At 38.9% G+C, this 22,271-nt stretch overlaps 1 protein-coding gene across 5 annotated transcripts in view; it reads left to right on the top strand.

The window, feature by feature from the left end:
* Mef2 (myocyte enhancer factor 2) overlaps window positions 1-22,271 on the top strand; it is a 213,747-nt gene that overhangs the window by 16,447 nt on the left and 175,029 nt on the right. For 4 of the 5 annotated variants that reach the window (XM_081748614.1, XM_081748620.1, XM_081748621.1 and 1 more), the window contains exon 3: window positions 17,797-17,834. The gene's annotated coding sequence lies outside the window, so the exon portion shown is untranslated. Of the gene's footprint in view, window positions 1-17,796; window positions 17,835-20,340; window positions 20,354-22,271 lie in introns of those variants that run through there. The other variant, XM_081748616.1, reaches the window with a different exon arrangement.

Below are 22,271 nucleotides of genomic sequence, written 5' to 3' on the forward strand. Positions count from 1 at the left end.
GATCTAAAACTGCCTACTTACTTATATCAGAAAAATATGACCTTTTATTTTCGTTGTGACAGATTCCTTTATCAGCAAGCGCTATTGAATCTGCAGAACTATTTTTCACAAAGCTCCTCAAAGTTAATGCGTAGATCTGTGATAAAGCTAGGCTCCTACTTGTAGGAAAATGCAGCTTGGAGAAATTATCTCCCAACTAGTGATGCTCTGAAACAAGACATAAAGAGATTCCATTACCAAATAGCAATTTGGGAAATGCTGACAAGTGTGGGATTGATTTACCAAGGCCAGAAGACCCCGAATGGTACTTGGAGGACCAAATTCTGAAGCCAGTTTTGAAAACACTCGAAGATATTCCCAAGGCTTATTTAGAGATTACCATGTGTAGCTGTCAGAACTTGAGTGTGTAAGTATGAAATGTAAGAATTGCTGTTTTTGTGCATTCCAATGTGTAGTTGTCCGAGCGAGTATAAAAATTCAATATCAGTTACTGAACAGAGCGATGAAGAAGGCTAAATGACGCAGTAAAGACATCAGAAATGTCTTTACTTTTTTCAAAATATAAAGGTAACCAGCAAAATTACGTCGTTTTGCGTGGAGGTCTGTGTTCAATTGGCCCTCACACCGTGAGTTGAATGCGAATGGAGATAAGGCGAAGGTCAGTCGCTGGTGTGTGTATATCCAACATACTGTCTTGTTGTGGCAGTTCAGCTACATCGTGAACTTGCGTAAGGACAGAATGAACATAGAATTTCCACAGCGCATGTATTCTGTACGAGTTCAAACTGGGATCAAACGCCACTGCAGTGGGGCGGAAGATATGCCAGGCCTTTGGTGAGGGTGTCGTGACTGCGCAGACAGTGCAGTGGTGGTTTAACAAGTTTAAGGACGCTGACGAAACACTTGAAGACGCACTACTTGATGGAAGACCAACACATGTACAAAATGAAGATTTTCAGGCAGCAATTAAGGCGAACAGTGGCCAGACATGTGAGGAACTGGGACTACAATTCAGTGTGAGTGGAGAAACCATTCGGCAGCACCTCCAGCAACTTGGGAAACACTACAACTTGGGTAGATATGTTCTATATGATTTGACTCAGGGTCAGAAGGCAACGGAAGCAGACACCTGTGTTTCTTTGCTGTCTCATTTGAGGAAGGAGCCATTTCTGTACAGGTAGTTGACATGTAATGAAAAGTATGTCCCGTACGAAGCTGCAGGGTGCCGTCATCTTAACATACCATGAACCGGTCTCAAAACAGCCGAAACCAGCACTGCACCAGAAGAAAGTCCTCCTGTGTCTTTCGTGGACTGCTCTCGACATCGTGCATCGGGAACTGCTACAAGCTGGTCAGATCATCAATGCAACTGTGTACTGTCAGCAGTTAAGCCGTGTTCAAGAAAAACTCAAAGCTCTGGAGCTAGCACTCTGAATTGCAAAGGGGTCTTCGTGTTACAGGACAACGTTAAGACCCACGTGGCTACCCTGAGCACCATTCTACGCCTTAGATGGAGAAACACTATTGCATCCCCAGATATTCCACCGTCCGATCATCACCTGTTTCATTCCTTGGACAGTCTCCTTAGAGGACGTCAGTTCAGATCCCTAGTAGAGGTGCAAAATGAACTTGATACCTTCTTCGCTTCACAGCCCACCACGTTCTACCGCGATGGAATCCATGGCCTTCCAGAACGTTCGCAGAAGGCCGTCGATGTTGATGGGGACTATTTTTACTTTCAGGTATGTCTTAGGTGACATATCGATGTTCGAAAGTGGTGGGTGAAAAAGCAATAGAACTTTCTTGGTCACCTTTATATAAGAGTGGTATAACATGATTGAGAACTGATTCTAGATTTCAAATAATCAGTTCTCTCGTGTAAAAATATCTTAAGTATATTTTTTCTTTCTATTACGTTTTTATTATAGTTTTATTGTATTATAGTAACTGTACACAATAATAGGCAAATGCTTCTTCTGTAAATAAAATTTAACAGTTTAAAAACTGATTATTTATAAAATGTGTTAGGTATATCATATTTTTTGCTTTTTTCTTACCGTTACAGTAAGTATTAAGAGGGGAAGGTGGTAATATTAAAAAAAAAAAAATGAATAACAAATTGTTCATGATTTTCTCGTAAAGGCAATTTTGAAATCTGTTCCCTGCTCTGTTTCGCTCAGTACCATTGTAGTATATAAATCGAAGGACTTGTAGCAAAAACAGCCCTTGTGGAAGCAATTTTTTTTTCTTTCAGAAAAAATGTATAGAAAGTTACATGTTTGTGCATGTTTTAGAAGGTATCAGAAACGTATAAAAAAACAAATTGCACAGTTTCTCATACTATGTACTAGAGAAAGCTCTCTTTTCATTCTTCAGAGAAATTTTGTGTTTTGACAAGGGTTATTTTCCGAATAGCCCCTCAATTGAGATTAAAAATGGATATTTTTAATTAGATAATAGACAGACTTAATCATTATGATTATATACTTGCAGGTAGACAGGATTACATATATATTAATCATCACCAGTTGTTAATATCTACCGTTTGTGGGAAGGTAACTCTTGGGCCGCGCCGTGATCAGTTTCGCACACAACAGAATAAAGTCGCTTATAACCCAGGCACTATTAATCCTACACTAATATAAGTATACATTTTTTTGAAAGAGCATAAAATGAAGAAAAACTTTTAGAGGAAACTTTTTTCCGAATTCGATCGTGTAAAGAATCTGTGGCTAAAAACCAGACGTCACGCGCAGCCAATACTGAGTAAAAATGAAAATTACAAGAAAACCATTATATTTAGCTCAAAAATGCACTAGAGTTAAATTGTAGAAGACAATTAAGCAAACAAAATGAAAAATTTTTGGATGATCTAGCTCCAATGGTTACGGAGATATAGGGAATAACATAAACGGCCAAAATTTCGGCTTTCTCCCACTCCCCCTGCCCTCCTGTGAGGTGTTTTTTTTCTGGCATCCGGCATTTTTGTGATCAGTGATGGATATATATTCAAAAAAATATCGGATGCCAAATTGTTACATGATTTACCCTTAGAACTCAATTTTTAAGCCCCGATGCCTAGGCTATACTCATCCGAAATGTAACGCGAAAAAAGTAACGCAAACTAGGTACGTTACTGAAAAATATGTAACGCGTTACCGTTATAGTTACTTTGAAAAAAAATGTAACGCGTTACTAGGAAACGTTGCTTAAAAAGTAACGCATTTCTCCCGTTACTTTAGTTCCCAAGACTAATAGTGGGTCCTGCCCTTCATATTTCCGGTGTTGCCTAAAGATGCTTACACAGAAACTCAAGTGAAGTTAAGTGAGCATTCCAGCTTTGTATCCCACGTTTATGCCCTTTAGGATAATGGAGATGGGTGGTTAAAAGAAGTGAATGAAGTTATAATTAATGAAATTTCAATGTTGGGGAAACGGGAGAACCCGGGGATATCGTGTCGTCGAGATCAAAACAGGGACCTCTTGCACTAGAGGTGAACGCTGTACCACTGTACCACCATGCTTCTCTCCGCCACACACATAAGAATTTAAAAAAAAGGGTTAAATACTCATTATTTCTCAATTTCTGTATACGTGGAACCCCTGATCCTAATTTCTAAGCTATCCCTTGACTTGAGATCTAACTTCTAAATTCTCACGGAATCAAATTACAAACTATTTACATTACCCATTCTGTACTTTCTTAGTGGCCCGCCTGACCCTACTAAATGTTATAAAACTTTCTCTCGAGCAGAACACTCATTTACAAACATATACGTACTTCGTTAAGGTCAACAATGTTGTGTTGATCTGTCTACAGTATGCCAATATTGTTAGTTTATATTATGCTATATTATGCTTAATATAAATTATTGTGAATCATTAAGAGCTGGAAAATTCAATGCAGCGCCTTATATCTGAAAGCAAAACGTGTGTGATACTCCTTAAAAGCGACAAAATGCTTTTTAAGCAAAAAAGACATGTGGAAAGTGGAAAAAGTGGGAAAATACCTCTTTTCTTCATAAATATAAGCAGAAGTTTCCCTTTATTAACGGTCCTTCAGTTACAGTCAGTTGCGAGCGGAGGTGTGGGGAGTATCAGAGTCGTGTGATACTAATGTTAATATGGTGTATACATAAAATTTGATGAAATAGTAAGAACAGCTTTCATTTACACCTTGCAAGGATTCGCTGTATTTTGGTACTCGCTTGAGGAAAGGCGTCTGAAAGGATTACTTCCTTATGTAAGTTTCAGGACTGATCTACGCATCTTCAGGGAGATACATAAAGATCCATCACTTCAATTACTGACATTAGAGGAGTACCTGAATTCTCTCGACAGCGAAAACAGTAATACATCGAGTCGCTCTTGTTGCCTAAATACAGAAAAAGAGGAAGAATTTGATATCTTCGATTTACAAGACCAGATGTTTAAAGGAATACTTACACACAACTCTTGCACCACGCTTGGATTCGATGATGATGCTGGAAGCGAACCATCAGAGCATGTCGTCCTTGAGGACATTATAGAGTCCGAATTAGACCGAATCTTCCTTACCAGCAGCACAGGAAATTTAGCAGAACCACAACCGCCAAAGAGATCTTGGTGGAAAAAGTTGCGTTGCAGCTTCATCGGTGAAGACGACTCTCGAAGCGAAATATCCGAGTATGACGTCCTCGAGGACATTTCAGAGTCCAAGTTGGACAGAATCCTTCTCAACGGCAGCATAGATAGTTTAGCAAAGTCATAAGCGCCAAAGAAAACTTTGTGGAAAAAGTTATTCTGTTGCTGCTTCAGCAGTAATTGAATAAAAGGAAATTCTGCTTGTATATTTAGAGCTGTCTACGCAAACTACAGACGCCTACAACAGGGAGCACTTTTGGCTACCTAACAGCAATGCCGACACTGACGAAGAGTTAATTTCCGTCATATTTCACATCTTTATTGCACTGTAAACTCCTTTTGGAACTTAAGAAGAAGAAAATTTGAATTGTAGTTGCCGAGCCTTGGCACATAAAAAGAAGTGTGGGAAATAATAGACAAAAATATCAACTAACATATATCTCATATGTATATGATTTCGTCTAACTTGCAGTAATAATACCTAGGTAATATGATGATCCGCTGGGGAAGGTGATAACGAATGAAGTGGAGAATTATCAGGCATCGTCTTGGAAATTACTGAATTTGGTTAATCAGAAATGAATTAAAACATTACTTCTTCATGAATTGGCCATCATACGTGGATGTTATGATATGCATTGTATTAATTTATTGTACTACTCTGTATATAAAGAAGTATGTAAAGCTCCTACTTCTTTTACTGCATTTAAAGAGTATACTATTGTGAATGCATCGTAAAACAAATTGTAATCATTTGTGAAAGCCCAGGCAGTGGAGAAGTAATTATTTTTTAAAAGTGAAATAATCTTTGGAAGAGAATCTGAAGCAGAAGGTGGGACGATACTAATAGACAAACGAGCGTTGGCATGAATGAGAGGTGCAAACCATATTCACAAATAATTTCAAGAATTATTTTCTATTGCATTGTTTCATTAGGCACATTTTGGTGAGAACTTTAAAAAAAAAAAAAAAAAAAAAAAATAGCTTCATTTCCGTCATATCATTGTTACCTGAAAATACAGACGATAAATTTGTAATTATTTATTTTGGTTGAAAAAATAATATTAAAAACCATACGTTGCCTTAACCTGACTTATTATTATTCATAATACTTTTAAAATTGTAAGAAAAAGGGACATATACTTTACCATTTCACAGTATAACAGCGGTTCCCAACCTGGGGTTCTCAGTCTTTGTTTGTAGTGTAAACAGTGTATAATCATTAGAATTTGCTTAAAAGTTTTAATCGCAAATGACAGACAAAAGTTTTGATATACCAACAGCTCTCAACTTACTTACGTAAATAGGTCGATCTAGGGGTCTTTCCACACATCAAAATTCACGAAAAGTCGAATTTTTGCAATAAACATGTTCGTAATCAAGTATGAAAAATTAAAAAAAGAAAAAATTGACAAATTATTCCAAATTATCAGTAGTTCGTGCCTCAGTCGCAAGATAGGCAAGATAGAATTTAGAAATTTAATACTACAGGATGGTCCAAACGTGTGGAAACATACAAATAAAATCCAAACTGTTCAGAATTGGGAGAAAAAGAAAACTTGATCATAACAGACGAGGGGGAAAGTCTTTTGAGACATAGAGAAAAGTACCCAAATTTCGCCCACTTTTTCTAATTTGCATATCTCTTATTCTTAAAGCTATGAGAATTAAACAAATATTGCTACATATTATACACACTTTTACCTAAATATTCATGATACGTAAAAGTTAATCTAGGCAATATTCTTGAAGAAATTATTTATTGTGTTCATGAATACGAAAATAGTGATTTGGGACTTGGGCTCCAAATTTCGCCCACTACATCTGTTCATATTCTTCAAGTGTAAAACTAAACTAAACAGAAACAATACATTTTAAAACATCATATTAAAAAAAGAAACATATCAACTGATGAATACAAGTCATTCTTCACAAAAATATAACATGCTGTATTGTATTTATGCTGCTTTTTTCTTCGAAAGAGAGATTCAGAAATCAGAGATTTATTTTGTTCGCTGGAAGCACTTGGGAAACAAACCCCTAGTTAGACCTACCAACACAAGATTGGCAAGTAAAATAAAGATCTTTGGGTGCATGCCCAGCGCATTCTTCATGAAACCAGAAGTGGCAGTTTGTGCATGCAGCCAAGGGTTTTCCTTTTTTGTCCTCAGAATAAAAGTGTCTTCAAATAGGACATTTTGTATCGTATTCACTGCCAGTCTCGCTATCTGTTGAACTGGACGTGTAGCTGCAATTAGACCTATCATCTTCGCTGTCACTGCTAGACCACGTGTCACAGAGAACACGTCTAGCTTTGCTTTCACCTAACTTTTTCTTTGTCTTGCTGTTTGCGTATGTCTTTTGTCAGGTGGTAGTGATTTAATCGTCTTATTCGAGTGCTTTGTTAAACGTTCTTTGTGGGGAGTTCCTGTCACAAGAAATGCTTCAGAAACATTAGAACGTCGACTGGTTGGGGGAAAATCCGTAGGAACAGAGATAATGCCAGAGGGTGTCACGTAGGTAACGTTAGGTATAGGTGCAGGATCCTCACAGGCAATCTGAGGGATTGTATCTGACCTGAATGCATTTTCTGTGAAAATTGTTGGTTGAAATGGAAAAATACTGGTTTTTCGAAATGCATTAACTGCATTTTCGATTGTTGCAGCTCGTGCGTAAGCAGTAGACAGCACTGAAGCTACCTGATAATGCGTAAATGTTCAACCTAGATGAGATTTTAGCCATGATTCCGCAGCTTCAGCATAGTAATTTTTGAGTGGACCCATAAACCCAACATCGAGAGATTGCAGTTTGTGGGTGGAATGGGACGGTAAACAAACAATTATTACCCCGTTGTCACGAGATTTATCGATGACCGAGATATTTTTTGTATGAGAATGACCATCGAGTATCAACACGAGTGGATCTTCTCTAGAAGGTTTCACTATTGAGATGAAGTGTTCTAGCCACTGTGTAAATCTTCACATTGAATCCACCCAGACACATGACATGCTGCAATTAGCCCTGGGGGAGCCTTATCCATCAATTCTGCTTTCATATTCTTTCTGGGAAACACAAGCATAGGAGGCACATACTGTCCGGATGCACTCATGCACGTTACCACTGTTACTTATCGCACCTCTTTCTGCGGAAGATAAACTGGCAACTTGCCTTTTCCCTTTGAGACCAACAACTTTACTACTTTTGTGTTGCACAATCGTTATTCCTGTTTGGTCCATGTTGAACAGTTCATTTGGTGAAAAGTTTGTTTTAGACAACTCCGGTTCTAGCACAGAAAAAAATTTACATTTTCAAGAGTGAACCCACGAACTCTAGCGGCTGAAATTGGTTCCGGTTTCCTGATTGATAAGTTCGGGTGTCGGCGAAGAAACAGTTTCAGCCAATTTTTCCCTGCAGCTCCTTTCTCTTCCGAAAATGGGTGTTTCAATTTGTTTCTTATTGCTAACTGATAAGCTAGCCGCCTTATGTCCCTTGCACTTAAACCATAAACCTTATTCTCCATCAACAGGCAGTAGGAGACTAACTCATCTTCTACTTCTTTTGGCAACATTGGTTTCCTTCCAATGCTAGCGTCCATGGGTTCCGTCCATTGACCTTCATATAATCCTTCAGTGTCGACCGAGGAATTTTAAATGCTTTCGATCTTTTAACAATCCCATTCTCTTTTTTTCACTGCGGAAATGGCCTCTCTTATCGCTTCTTTATACCAAGTTTTCCTTTTGCTTGGCATCTGGAAGGAAACGGAAATATTTTGTGACTTGTCTGTTAAAACTTTTTATCTCACACAAAATCTTGAAACAGTGTAGAACGTGAAAATTATTTACGGTCAGAGCAATATTTCTTTCTGAATCGTGTTGGTCAGAATCTCGTAATAAGAATATACCAAAACCAGTAATACTTCCCGATTCCACTTTGTGCCACAAGGATAGAAAATCAATGTAAATAAATAAATAAATAATGATGCAGAAATAAAATGCACAGGTTTCTCCTGTAACCCTTTCTCTCGCAAGATATGCAGTGTAATAGAAACATATTTTTGTTATGCGTTATTTTCGTCTCCTTTGAGACCAACATATATTAATCACATTCTACACAAATTTGTGTCGTATTTTCGCCTATGCGAAATTAGGAATCACCAAGTGGGAAATTAGGATCTTGTGTACACGGAACCACCATAGCGCAGCTATGCACTTCTCTCCAGCCAAAGTATCACTAATATGACACATCATTTATCCTTTATTAGAAATATTAATTTGTAATAAAAAAAAAAGACTTTAAAAGCAGGTTCCTTAGAAGAACAAATCCCCAAGAAAACTCCACACGACAAAAAATACTTTTCGTCGCTGTATGCGCACAACACACGCCACGCTCTTAACTCTCACAGATTACTGTGTAGGATTACTGTTCCACATGACACGCAGTCGGTAGAATTGCCAACTCATAACAGCTGAAAACCCCTGGTGGGCGAAATTAGTCTACTAGGCGAAATTTGGTGGAATTTCCCCTAACGGCACCATCGGCTGCCGTCTTGAAATACGCCATCTTGAAATGGCGGAAAGATTTTAAAATGAGAACCCTATCCTGTGAAAAATCAGATAGGACTGGTTTTTCCGTAGGAAAGCAGTGGTGAAATGTTTTGGGCTCTACGACCAACCGTTGTAGTTTTAAGTGGTTTTCTTTTGTTTTAGGTGGCGTAACACGGAATTGCAATAACAAGGGATGAGCGGATAAAAATTGTATTAATCTCAGGCAAGCGCAGCAGCAGACAGATCGCTTACGATTTCAACGCTCGTCACCCAGACCGGGAACCCATTTCCTATAGTGCAGTGTGGAAAGTTACAGCGAAATTTAAGGAAACCGGTCGGAGGAAAACAAACCAAAATCAGGGAGGCCTCGTATAGCTACTGCTATATTGGCATCATTCGCGAAAAGTCCCACCCGCAGTACCCGTCGCCTAGTCCACTAATGTGGTGTATCAGGTACGTCCATCCTGCGAATCGTATCTGTGCATAAGAGGCACCCATACAAGATACAATTATTCCAATATATAACCGAGGATGATCCAGGCCGTTGAGTCGAATTGTGAATGGTCCGAGGAACAAATCAGAAAGAACCCTCGGTTCGCATTCACATGCTGTTCTCGGACGAGGCCATTTATGTGTGTGTGTCGGGCGAGGTGAAAAGCGAAATCATCGATATTGGTTTGACAACAATACACACTGGTACGACGATTCTCGAGTCGTTGGCTCGGACAAAGTGCTGGTGTGGAGTTGTCTGGGATACCCGTGTGGTGGGCCCATTCTTCATCGAGGGCAATTTAAATGCAATTACCTACAATACTATGCTTTAGGAGGGGATCCTGCTGTCCGTTGCATTAGAGAATGGCTCTTTCACTTTGTTCTATCAACATGATGAGGCACAACCTCATTTCGGATTATGTGCTCGTGAGTACCTCGATGAGCAATTCCCACAGAGATTGATAGGCCAGCGAGGACCTGTGGAGTGGCCACGGCGTTGAAGAGACCTCATTCCATTGGATTTTCGAGCTCTTCCGTGGCTAAGCGGTTAGCGTACGCGCCTTTGGCGCGGGAGACGCGGGTTCGATTCCCGGCGGGAGCTCATGTTCGGATTCCACGTTAATCAGTAGGTCCACGTCTCATATAGCCTCGCTGCTGAAAAAAGATGTTAAACTCAAAATCAACTCACCTCCATTGCATTTTTTTCTGTGGGGCTACGTGAAATCCGTTGTGCATGCTACTAAGATCAGGGACACTTCAACGCAATCTTCAACGCAAGATAATTGGCGCGTGTGCCAGCATTTCTGAGGACATAGTGGGCAGAGTAATGGATGACTGGCAGCAGCGGATACATTTAACGATTGCTCAGGAGGTATAACACATTGAACAATTGCTGTAACAGTGGTCAGGGGGCCATATATTGCCCGCAGTGTTATCTTCAGATAAGTGCAGAAAATCGGTTAAAACTTTGCAACGGTTAGTCGTAGAGCCAAAAACACTTCACCACTGGCTTCCTGAAAAAAAAAATCCTATTTGATGTATCACACTATAGGATTCCCATTTAAAACTTCCCGCCATTTCAAGATGGTGGATTTCAAGACGGTGGCCGACGGTGCCATCCTCATGCCGTAAATGTCGCAAATACCTAATGGCCCACTTGCCGGTAAATGTCGATCGTCGATATAGCTACGCGTCGAAGGATTGCCGCTAGTGTACCACTAGTGGCAGGGATTTGTCGAGTCGAAACTAGTGATGGGTAAATTCCCGGGAAAATATTTTTCGGGAATATTCCCTGGGAATATTCACCGGAAGATTAAAAAATAGGAATATTCCGGGAATGTATACACAAACACACAGAAAATTGCATTCTGTTACTATATTATGAGTTCAAAATAAAATTCGTTTTTATCACGGTTTACTTAGTACTACTGTGAACAAAGGATTCTTTAAAATGTATATTCTGAACGGTATTAGTATGTTATTTTATTGTCATTTTATTCTATTTAGAGACTACGCATAAAAATATGTATACTTACAATATGTTTTATGCGAGTAAATATGTATTTAAAAAAAAAAACTGGATATAGAAAGTCCACATACCTTTATACCGCTAAAAGAGTTTAAATTTATATGTAAGTGGATTTTCTAGACCTACTACAAATATTATCAAGTCCATAGGCCTCTGGACTTGAAAAAAAAAACAACAACAAAAAACAAAAAAAAAAAGGACGAAAAAGTCCAAATAGGAGAGTTACAACACAATGTACCATGAAACACCCGTATGGTACAAATTATACCATGGGTTCCCCAAGCATGTCCGAGGAATTTAACAAGGGAAAGTTCAAAACTCAAAAAGGGAGACATCCAATTCTTGAGAGGGTGATTTCCCCCTCACGCTCCCTGGCAAGTCACATACTGGTAGGAATTCACAATTAAAATATACCTTGAAAAATACTATGAGGTATACGGATAGGAGGTATATCCTTAAAACAAGGGAGAAGATATAGTTTGACACAATAAGAACGGAATAAAGAACAAAAAAGCAAGGATGGAGGTGTTGATGGATAACATGGGTTATCCCAATACAACTGTAGCAGCTGCTGTTTAAAACGCTTGCTTCATTCTACAGAGAATGTTGTACAAATCTTGATATCAAGATAAATAGAGCGTTTATAATTTTATGTTATGAACTCTTTATAGGTCAGGTCATAGGTTTGGTTTTGTAAGTACAGAGCGTATTGGTATGCAACGTTTCCCCTTATACCTTTCAAAACAAAACTTGGTACGCAAAATTTCCTATCCCCTGTAGTATTTTTCTAGACACAATTGAATTGTGTGCTTTTACCCGGGGCTACTCCAGAAGGGTCCAAAATTGATGGGAGGGATTTCTGGAGGGAATTTTCCCTGTTTAAGTATGTTATGCGCCCAGATACATAGCACATCTGGAAAGTTTGTTTCATGCTGAAGAGAATGAACTATAAACCATGACTTTTCAATGAACAGTGTTGATGAAATAGCTATTTCACTGCGAGTCTACGATTTTGTTTATAGTAACAGGGTTAATGGGCCCCAGGAACATACTCCGTTATCCATAGCACCTAATTTTTTATGCATGAACATATCTTTGTTATGTTTATCGAATAGACTAAGTTTGATTGGTATGTCCGGATGACACGTTCATGTCCGTTCCTTGTTAGTAATCAGTGTGTCGAAGAATTCATTTCTCTCTCTCTCTCTCTCTCTCTTTTTTTTTTTTTTTTTTTGGTTGGACAAAACACTTATATTGTAGAGTTTTTCAACCTTGAATCTGGCAATCAACTTACTCTTGATACTGTTAATGTGAGATACTTTGACTAAACCTAGTAGAAATGGATCCCCTTGTAAACTTCCCAACAAATAAATAAACTGATGTTTTATTTAAACTGAGCTAGCAGAACATTATTTTCTAGACAAACGTTGTATGAAATAAATTACGTGGTGAGGTATCTTCTAGCGAGTGCGTCAATAGCAGCCAACATCGTGTGTGATAGAAAGCTAGCACTCCAAACGTTATATATATAACTAAAGATACATTTGTACAATATGACTTTTCAAACTATTCCAGCATCCCTACCCAACTCGTCAACAAGATGTTTTATTTTCTTGTCCGTTTAAAATGTTATATTTACAACCAAGGCTTTCGAAACTTTCATCTACCTCTAGATCTTTAATGTTATCATCTTGCCAAAATAATTCACAGTAGCTCTCTTTCCATGTTAACCACATGACACTAAACCAATACAGGGTGTGCCCAGAAAGTAATGAGACTGGTCGCTGCGTGGCGCAAAAGCTGTTTTTAAGTTTTTATCACGGCAGAGAACATGCGAAATGCGGCGCATTCGTTGGAGCAGCGATACGCGATTAAATTTTGCTCTGGACACCCTTCAATGAGTGCTTTGGACAAACACGTGGTCAAAGTGACGAATCTCCTAGACTCCGACCATCGTTCGCTGTATGTCTTCAACGGTCTCCCGTCCGTTCTTGAACTCATTGAATCACCAGAAAACTTGAGCCCTTGACAAGACGTCGTCTTTGTAAGCCTCCTTGACAAAAGCAAGAGGTTTTGCCCAGGTAAAAGCGAAATTTAATCACATAGCTCTGCTCCAGCCAACACTTCCTTTCTCACATTCTCTGACAGAAACTTAAAAACAGCTTTTGCGTCATGCGTGATCCTCACTGCGTCAGAGCTCGGACGCCAGACGCCATTGACACCCAGTGCGTTGCTTAGCATGGACCCCCCACCACCACCACCACAACCCGCTCCGGGGAGCGTGCTACTCGCGACTGGAGCGCCGCGCGGCGTTCAGTCTGTTTACTTTCTGGACTCACCCTGTGTATGGAGATTTTTCATACTCAAAGCTTCAATCATACTGTCGATTCTGAATTTACCATTAAAACAAAATCGTCAGCATAAGCTAATAGGTGTTTAATAGTACCAACACGATATCCCTTATTATTACTATATAAGAAGTTTTGTTACGTTGTCCGTAACTAAAAGAGAAGAGACTCAAGGAGTCCCCTTGCCTAACTCTTCTTTTAACGTTGATCTCAACACCAGTTCCACTAATTCTCATACGCGTTACTAATTACTCTGAGATAATTATTGGGTATACCTCTATTTCTGAGTGATTCAACAGTAGTATTATGTGACACTATGTCACATCATAAGGGATTCCGAAGTATGGACATATCATTATAATAATTGTAATCTTCCTCTTATTTCTTGACCACCCTATTTTCTTCCCCCATCTCTCTCTCTCCCTCTCTCTCTCTCTCTCTCTCTCTCTCTCTCTCTATATATATATATATATATATATATATATATATATATATATATATATATATATATATATATCGGGTGTTGCAAAATAAGTGTTACAACTCTTGGGAGGTGACTCCTGCCACTAAGACAAGAAAAAAAGTTCTCTTCAACTTTCTGCTATCGGACATAGTTTCAGATCTACAAGGTGCCGAAAGCGTGGGAAAATGACTCTCGGACGCCAATAGTTCGGAAACTATCCAACATAAAGAGGGCGGGTAAAAAATTCACTGAAGAAGTCATACCTGCTCTATTGAATTTTGCATGTTTCACAATCCTACCGTGCACGCGCAAGGGATTCCCCAAAGGAGCGTAGGGAGTCCCGGATAATCTGCCAAATGAAACTTGGTCTAAATGGATATGAATTGATAGACTTTCTACCAGGTAACAATAATTCGTTTGTCTTAAGTCGATATCTGGAACAAATACAAAATGGCGGACACCTTTATGCCCGTTGTGTGTGGTTGCATAATCGCCACGTACGGATGCTGGCCGACAGTGACGTTCTGAGTATTAATTGTAGCGAATTTGTACTCAAATGCTCTAGAAAGATATCTGGAGTGTCGGTAGAGCATAACAGATGAAGCAGGGTGATTCACATGTGTGGAAATACTTAACGAAAAATGACCAGAAATGCACTCATACTCAGTAAACGTGAGTTCAAAGCGTCGGAAATGTAAGGATTAGCGTCAAGAACATGAAAGCCATTGCCAATTCACCAATAATATTCCTTCAAACCGATGCAATATGATGTGCACGGTTGCATACAACTAAGGATGCAACAACTGAGTCCAAGTTCAAATTGTGCAATGGACTTACAAAGAAACTGGGTAAACTAAAGGAATGTCACTAGTGGGATCGCATGATCGATATTGAAATAGGCCAATGTGTGTGTTGATATCAACATGTAGCTAATGAACAATGTCCCACTACTGCCGGGACATCGTCCCACGTGCGAAAAATAGGAAAATAACTACTTGGGTCTTGAATCTGAGGCCGTGGGCTCCTAGTAGGATTGGAAACTGCGACCACGCGAGCAAAAGCGAGCGCTCTGTCCCTGAGGTTCGAAGGAGCCTCACTTTCTCTGTATTCATTTCTTTGAGGAGTACCCACTTTGTTTGGCAAGCCCTCTTGTACAGCCTCCCGACATACTTGTGTGTTTCATTTTGTTACTCTTACTGCACAGTTGTAAGCAATCAGAGCTTTAAGACGTTTCTTCCTATTTCTCTTGTCGTTTTATTTTCCATATGTATGGTGTTCCAGTTGTGGTGTTAAATGTGCCAAATCTGTTCATTTTCGTTTTTGTCTTGGCATGTGCACTATGTGTAAGATACGAATTTCTGGAGGTATTTTTCCTTTATTTCGAGTACGTCATATATCTCACAAGACGAGGACATGATACAAGTTTGTTATTTTCACGCCCTATCAGAATTTGAACCATGCATTAAGAGATTTCTTTTCATATGTGTCGACTGTGGGACAATGTCCCAAACAAAGAGGAACATTGATACAATCGTGTTCTAGTTACGTTCTACCAAAAGGTGAACCAGATGTAATAGCAGAATGTACAACGTTATTTTCCTAGTTTTCGCACATGAGATGGTGTCCCAGCAGTTGTGCGACATGTTGACATTTGTTCATTAGCTACATGTTGATATCAACAAACACATTGGCCACATTCCAATATCGATCATGCGATCCCACTAGTGACATTCATTTAGTTTACCCAGTTTCTTTGTGAGTCCATTGCACAATTTGAACTTGGACTCAGTTGTTGCATCCTTAGTTGTATGCAACCGTGCACATCATATTGCATCGGTTTGAAGGGATATTATTGGTGAATTGGCAATGGCTTTCATGTTCGTGACGCTAATCCTTACATTTCCGACGCTTTGAACTCACGTTTACTGAGTATGAGTGCATTTCTGGTCATTTTTCGTTAAGTGTTTCCACACGTGAATCACCCTGTTTCATCTGTTATACTCTACCGACACTCCAGATATCTTTCTAGAGCATTTGAGTACAAATTCCCTACAATTAATACTCAGAACGTCACTGTCGGCCAGCATCCGTACGTGGCGATTATGCAACCACACACAACGGGAATAAAGGTGTCCGCCATTTTGTATTTGTTCCAGATATCGACTTAAGACAAACGAATTATTGTTACCTGGTAGAAAGCCTATCAATTCATATCTATTTAGACCAAGTTTCATTTGGCAGATTATCCGGGACTCCCTACGTTCCTTTGGGGAATCCCTTGCGCGTGCACGGTAGGATTGTGAAACATGCAAAATTCAATAGAGCAGGTATGACTTCTTCAGTGAATTTTTTACCCGCCCTCTTTATGTTGGATAGTTTCCGAACTATTGGCGTCCGAAAGTCATTTTCCCACGCTTTCGGCACCTTGTAGATCTGAAACTATGTCCGATAGCAGAAAGTTGAAGAGAACTTTTTTTCTTGTCTCAGTGGCAGGAGTCACCTCCCAAGAGTTGTAACACTTATTTTGCAACACCCGATATATATATATATAAACATTGAAGCACGTGTATAATTGTTTATAAAGGAGAAGCCCATATACCAAATTTCTGGTCTCTAACCTTCAGAGATTCCTTGATATGAACATTTAATGCAATGATTGCCATCCCTATTTCCCCTCCTTACATTTCCAGAAATCCTCCTTGGTGGTACCGTACGTCACATGGGCCAAGTTTATTGTAAACTATTTGCCTGTAATAGGGCCTACTATTTAAAAAAAAATTCGAAATAGAACTTTTGAAGAAAGTAAAATTTGTAATCCCTTATATCATTGTTTCTGGTTTGTAGAGAGACGCCGTACCATGACCACAGTACTCGACACTAAAGTACTTCTGATGTGCATTGACATGTCCGTCTTACTTGTGTTATTACTGTTGTAGAAGCTCCCAAAATTTGGATGTTTACGAATGTTAATGATACTGTAGCGTCCTTAGTTTGTAATAATAAATGTTATGTACGTTTCCATTTAACGTGTGAATTTAATATATGTTTAACCTAATGTAGTGTCATTTTTAAATATATAGCTTTATGCTAGGTTGACAACACTCTTGAATAGGTGTTATTGCGGACTATATCAAGCAGTGTCCCCTGTCAATATATACAGTAGAGCGTCGATTATCCGAACGTCGGTCAACCGAACGACCGCTTAACCGAACTGTATACTCGCTCGCACCTGTTTCTCTCCCACCCTACCGTCCATCATCCCCCTCACTCCCAAACCAAGTTTCCCACAGTAGTCGCCGCACTGAGCCACCGCTGGCGGAACATTGGTTCTAATGGGGCCTTCATAAGGCGCTGCTGACCGGCCAAGCCGCCAGTCGGTGTGTTTCAACAATCAGCACACTTCTGTCGGTTTGGCACTGGCTGTAGAAGTAGCGGCAGTATCAAAGCTGTTCACAGCAACAGCTGCGCCAGCTTAGAGTTGAGGCGTGCCGCTCCGCGCATGGCAAATAAACATGTACAGTTCGATTATCCGAACAAACCAGTTTTCCGAACACCCATGTCCTCCAATTACTTCGGATAATCGACGCTCTACTGTATGTTTAGAAAAGTTAATCAATTTTTATCAGTTGGTTTAAAAATTACGTAAATGGCCCCATCCTTGTATATATGTTTTAGTATTGTAATCGTGATATTATTATTTTTCTAAAATGACATACTTGTAATAGTTATTGGATGAATAGTAATTTGTAGTACCGGTATCCAGTTTGATATATTATTTATGAAAATTTTGGTTTGCAGGTTTTCAACATGCACTTGTTATCATCAGCTTAGTTAAGGTAAGTTCTTCATTACTTTATTATGATATATATATATATAAATGTGAAAGTAACATTATCACGCAAAATCTACTTAATAGATCAAATCATTTTTGATACAATATGGCGCGACTTGAGAGAGGCTTGTTCTATGTCGAATGTTTTGAAATTCCACCCTGAAAGGGAAAGATGGGAGATGGAGAAATTTTTACTGTTACTGCTTTTGACAGTATTGTAAAACCCAGTGAGTCATTTGTAATGAGCCACATACTCGAAACTGTTAATAGCCATTCATAGTTATCTTCTCACTTGTTCAATTTTTTTGTAATGTTCCGAAAAAGGGAGTCCATTAGATCCTGCAGAAAACTAAAAATCTATAACTTAAAGACTATTAAATTTATTAACCCTTTTAGGATTTCCTCTTTTTGAGGTAAATTTTAGACTTTCACTCAAACAGCTACTGCTTCCGTACTATTTATCGTAGGATCATGGTTCATACCTCGTTTTTATTTTCAGGATAAAGCATACTTTTCAACAGTACTACTCTCTTGTCCGTATTATACACCAGAAACGGGAAAATCGGGAAATCCGGGAGATTTTTGATAATACGTGTGCAAAATTTCAATCTTGTATCTTGAAAACTAAGGCCGGGAGAAATTTTTGAAAGTCTGAAGATGACCCATGTTCATATATATATATATATACTACTTGTGTGAGAAAAGTAATGAGACTGACAAAACTGCCGGCGATCTGGCAACGTTGTGTCTACCGGCCTGTGCTAGACCGGTTTGTTTATCCCTTCCACTTCCTCAGTTCGAGTTACAACTCCGTACAGCTAACACATTAGTTTTGACAACGCCATTAGTGAAGTTGTTTTTGTTGTGTGTTACAGAAATGGAGCATCGGAATTTAGAGCAACGTTGTGCAATAAAGTTTTGTGTTAAACTTGATGAATCCGCGAGTGTGACTTTTGAAAAGTTGAAACAGGCCTATGGGGAACATTGCTTATCAAAAGCATAAGTTTTCCGCTGGCACAAATCATTTTTGGAAGCCCGAGAACACTTTGAAGATAAACCTCGCTGAGGGAGACCTTCAACTTCACAAACTGACGAAAACGTTGAACGTGTTAGGGCTCTTGTGAGATCAGACCGTCGTTTAACAATAAAGATGATGAGTGAACAGTTAATTTAAACACTTTCACTGCACATCAAATTTTGACAGACGATTTGAACATGCGAAAGATTTGTGCCAAAAAACTCACAACTGAACAGAAGGACAATCGAAAAAACTTGTGCGTTGATCTTCTTGAAAGGATTGCCAATGACCAAGAATTCTTCAATTGTGTGATCACAGGTGATGAATCCTGGATATTTGAGTACGTTCCTGAAACAAAGCGGCATAGTGAAGAGTGGCACACTCCGTCATCTCCTGGGCCGAAGAAATGTCGAATGAACAAATCAAAGATCAAGACGATGCTGATTTTTTTTTTTTTTTAACAGTAATGGTATCGTGCACAAAGAATTTGTTCCACCAGGACAAACCACCCAAGTGTTTTATAAAAGTGTCCTTGAAAGGCTCAGGAATAGAGTGTCATGATGCAACACCCACTTGTCTGCAATGTCTGGTCTCACACGAATCAATGTCTCTTGTCACATGGCCATTTCCATCAGTGAATTTTTGACCCCAAAACACATTACTGTTGTTCCTCAACCCCCCTATTCACCTGATTTGAATCCTTGTGACCTTTTCCTTTTTTCCGAAATTGAAACATGTCCTAAAAGGACGTCATTTTTTTTTTAAAGTCTGGAGAACATTCAAAAGACTGTGACCGACCATTCAAAGCCATACCAGTTGAAGACTTCCAGCGCTGCTGCCAAGAGTGGGAACAACGACTCCGCCGGTGTATAGCTGCCCAAGGAAACTACTTTGAAGGGGATAACATTGTTGTTTGAAAAACATTAAAACTTTAGTTAGTGCAAGATCAGTCATATAATTTTTCTAACGTACTTTATATATATATATATATATATATATATATATATATATATATACTTCAAAAATGAACTGCATCATCACTATTTGACCTAGTCATGGTTCAAATACCACTTTCTGCAGTATAACGAGCCCTTTTCAACAGTACCACTCACATGTCCGTTTCATACACAACCGGAAAATTCGGGAGAACCCGTATTTTTTGAAATTCGCACCAAAACACTGCCCTCTGGCCCGGGCCTGGGTTCACGTAGAGTTCTGATTTTTTTTTTTACAAAAAAAAAAACGTTATTTATATAATACGTGTGCAAAATTTCAATGTGTTATCTTAAAACAAAGGGCGGAAAAAATTGTTGCAAGTCTGAATTTAGGCCCTTTATACTATAAAAATTTACTGCCTCATTTCTATGTGACCTAGAGTCATTGTTCAAACGTAATTTTCTTCACCATAACAACCCCTTTCCAGCGGTAGCGCGCACATATATTAGTTATGAAAATTTTGGTTTGCAGTTTTTCAACATGCACTTGTTAACACCAGCTTAGTTAAGGTAAGTTCTTCATTACTTTATTATACAAAAAATATACCAAATGTGAAAGTAACATTATCACGCAAAATCTACTTGATAGATCAAATCATTTTTGATGCCACTCACATGACCATATCATACATCTGAACCAAGAAAAATGGATTTTTTTTTCTGAAAAATCCCCTCGGAACACTTGTGTCCCTCGGGCTCGGCCCCTGTTTGACGTAGGGGTCTCAAAAAAATTGAGAAATGCCCAAAGTTACAATCCGTATCCAAAGTTTCAATTTGATATCTTGAAAACTAGAGGCGTGATTTTTTTTTTTTAATTTGCCTTAAGGAAGAAAAAAGTGACTTCCCTACCTGGCGCCGCAGAGTTGACCATCTGGTTCCAAAACACATCTAGGGTGTTCTTTGGTCCATCCTTGACCAATAATAATAATAATGGCTTAAATACCTGTTATCGTAAATAAGCGGTCAAAGACGATACTCCGCCATGATATAAACATATACCATAAATCCTAAAAGGGTTAACACAAAATTTTGTGGTATTTACAGTAAGGTTTAGGCTTTACGTTCTGCTTGTTGAAATTCTTCGCCAAACCTCGTGTGGTTTGGATTCCACATTAATCAGTAGGTCCCGTTTCATATAGCCTCGCTGCTTAAAGGGACGTTAAACTCAAAATCAACTGAACTCTTTGCCAAACCATCTAATTTACATCATTTACGTCTAATCCTAAAACCGAGAATTGCGTGGTGGCTATGGTCTTCCTAGATATTCAGAATTCCGTAACCCTTCAGGTCAACCAGATTAGTTTCTGTGCATATACCTTGGACTTTCATATCTTCAAAGTAGTAATTACAGAGTGTTAGATCTGATAATCTTGCAGGATAAGGTGTGGATCTTCTGCGACCAATCCATCTCTCGAAGTCGTCCATTAAGAATTTTATTAAGGGCATGATGTGGCGGTGCCTTATCTTGTTGTATGTGCACCTCATTGATGATGCCTGATCTCTAAGGATTTGGCATAAGGCATGTCTGTAGCATGTTTAGATAGCCGTCGCCACCGTACGTTTCTCGAAGAAGAATTGGCCAATGATGTAGTGTGTTGAAACTTCGCACCTCAAATTGACTTTGGGACTATTCCGCGTATGCACCTGGAGTTCATGTGAATTTTCAGCCTTCCAAATTCGGCAGTTGTGCCTGTTCGCTTTACTTGGAAACATGAAACATCTGTTAGTTCGTGTACGGATTTTAACTTGCAGGGCTGCCTGACTGAGTATATGCGCCTTCTTACGTACGATCTTCTGTAGTGTGTCCTTAACATCTCCAATTAGCTTGCTGTAAGCGATGTCATTGAACTCCGTTCAATGCTCTCTTGTACACATCAATACTCGTTGTGGGTCTTCCACTGCGTGGTAAATCTAACATACTTCCCATAGTCCTGAACTTTTCATACTTTCTGGATACTTGTCACTGCTGAAGGAGGTTTCTCATACGTTGTTCCTCACTTTCGTTGTACCGAAACAAAAGATGTTCATTCCGGAAACTAGAGCAAATAGTATCGCGCCTTTTTCTGTACGGAGATCATCTTGAGTCATGATATCCAATGCAAGCGTCATAAAAAGTGTGACCAGAACAAAACTTATAAAATCTCTTCATTTTCATTAAAAAAGAAAAAAAAGTTTATAAACGTAACATGTATAACATTATTGAGTTCATTTTATGCAGGAATTGATGTACTTCTTGTATTTTATTTAAAAAAATTCAATTCTGTAACACATCCAAAACACTGTTTAGTTCTGTCCAAGAAACAAAACTACTTGTGAAAAATATCGGAGGACCGATTCCGACTCTCAATATAACGCAAACTCAGAAACAAACATCTACAAGGAAGTTTAATCTCAATTTGTACGAACAACATAAGTGGTTATGTGGATG

Source organism: Thermobia domestica, chromosome 2 (assembly GCF_964235325.1).
Source record: "Thermobia domestica chromosome 2, izTheDome1.hap1.1, whole genome shotgun sequence".
Classification (NCBI taxonomy): Eukaryota; Metazoa; Arthropoda; class Insecta; order Zygentoma; family Lepismatidae; genus Thermobia; species Thermobia domestica.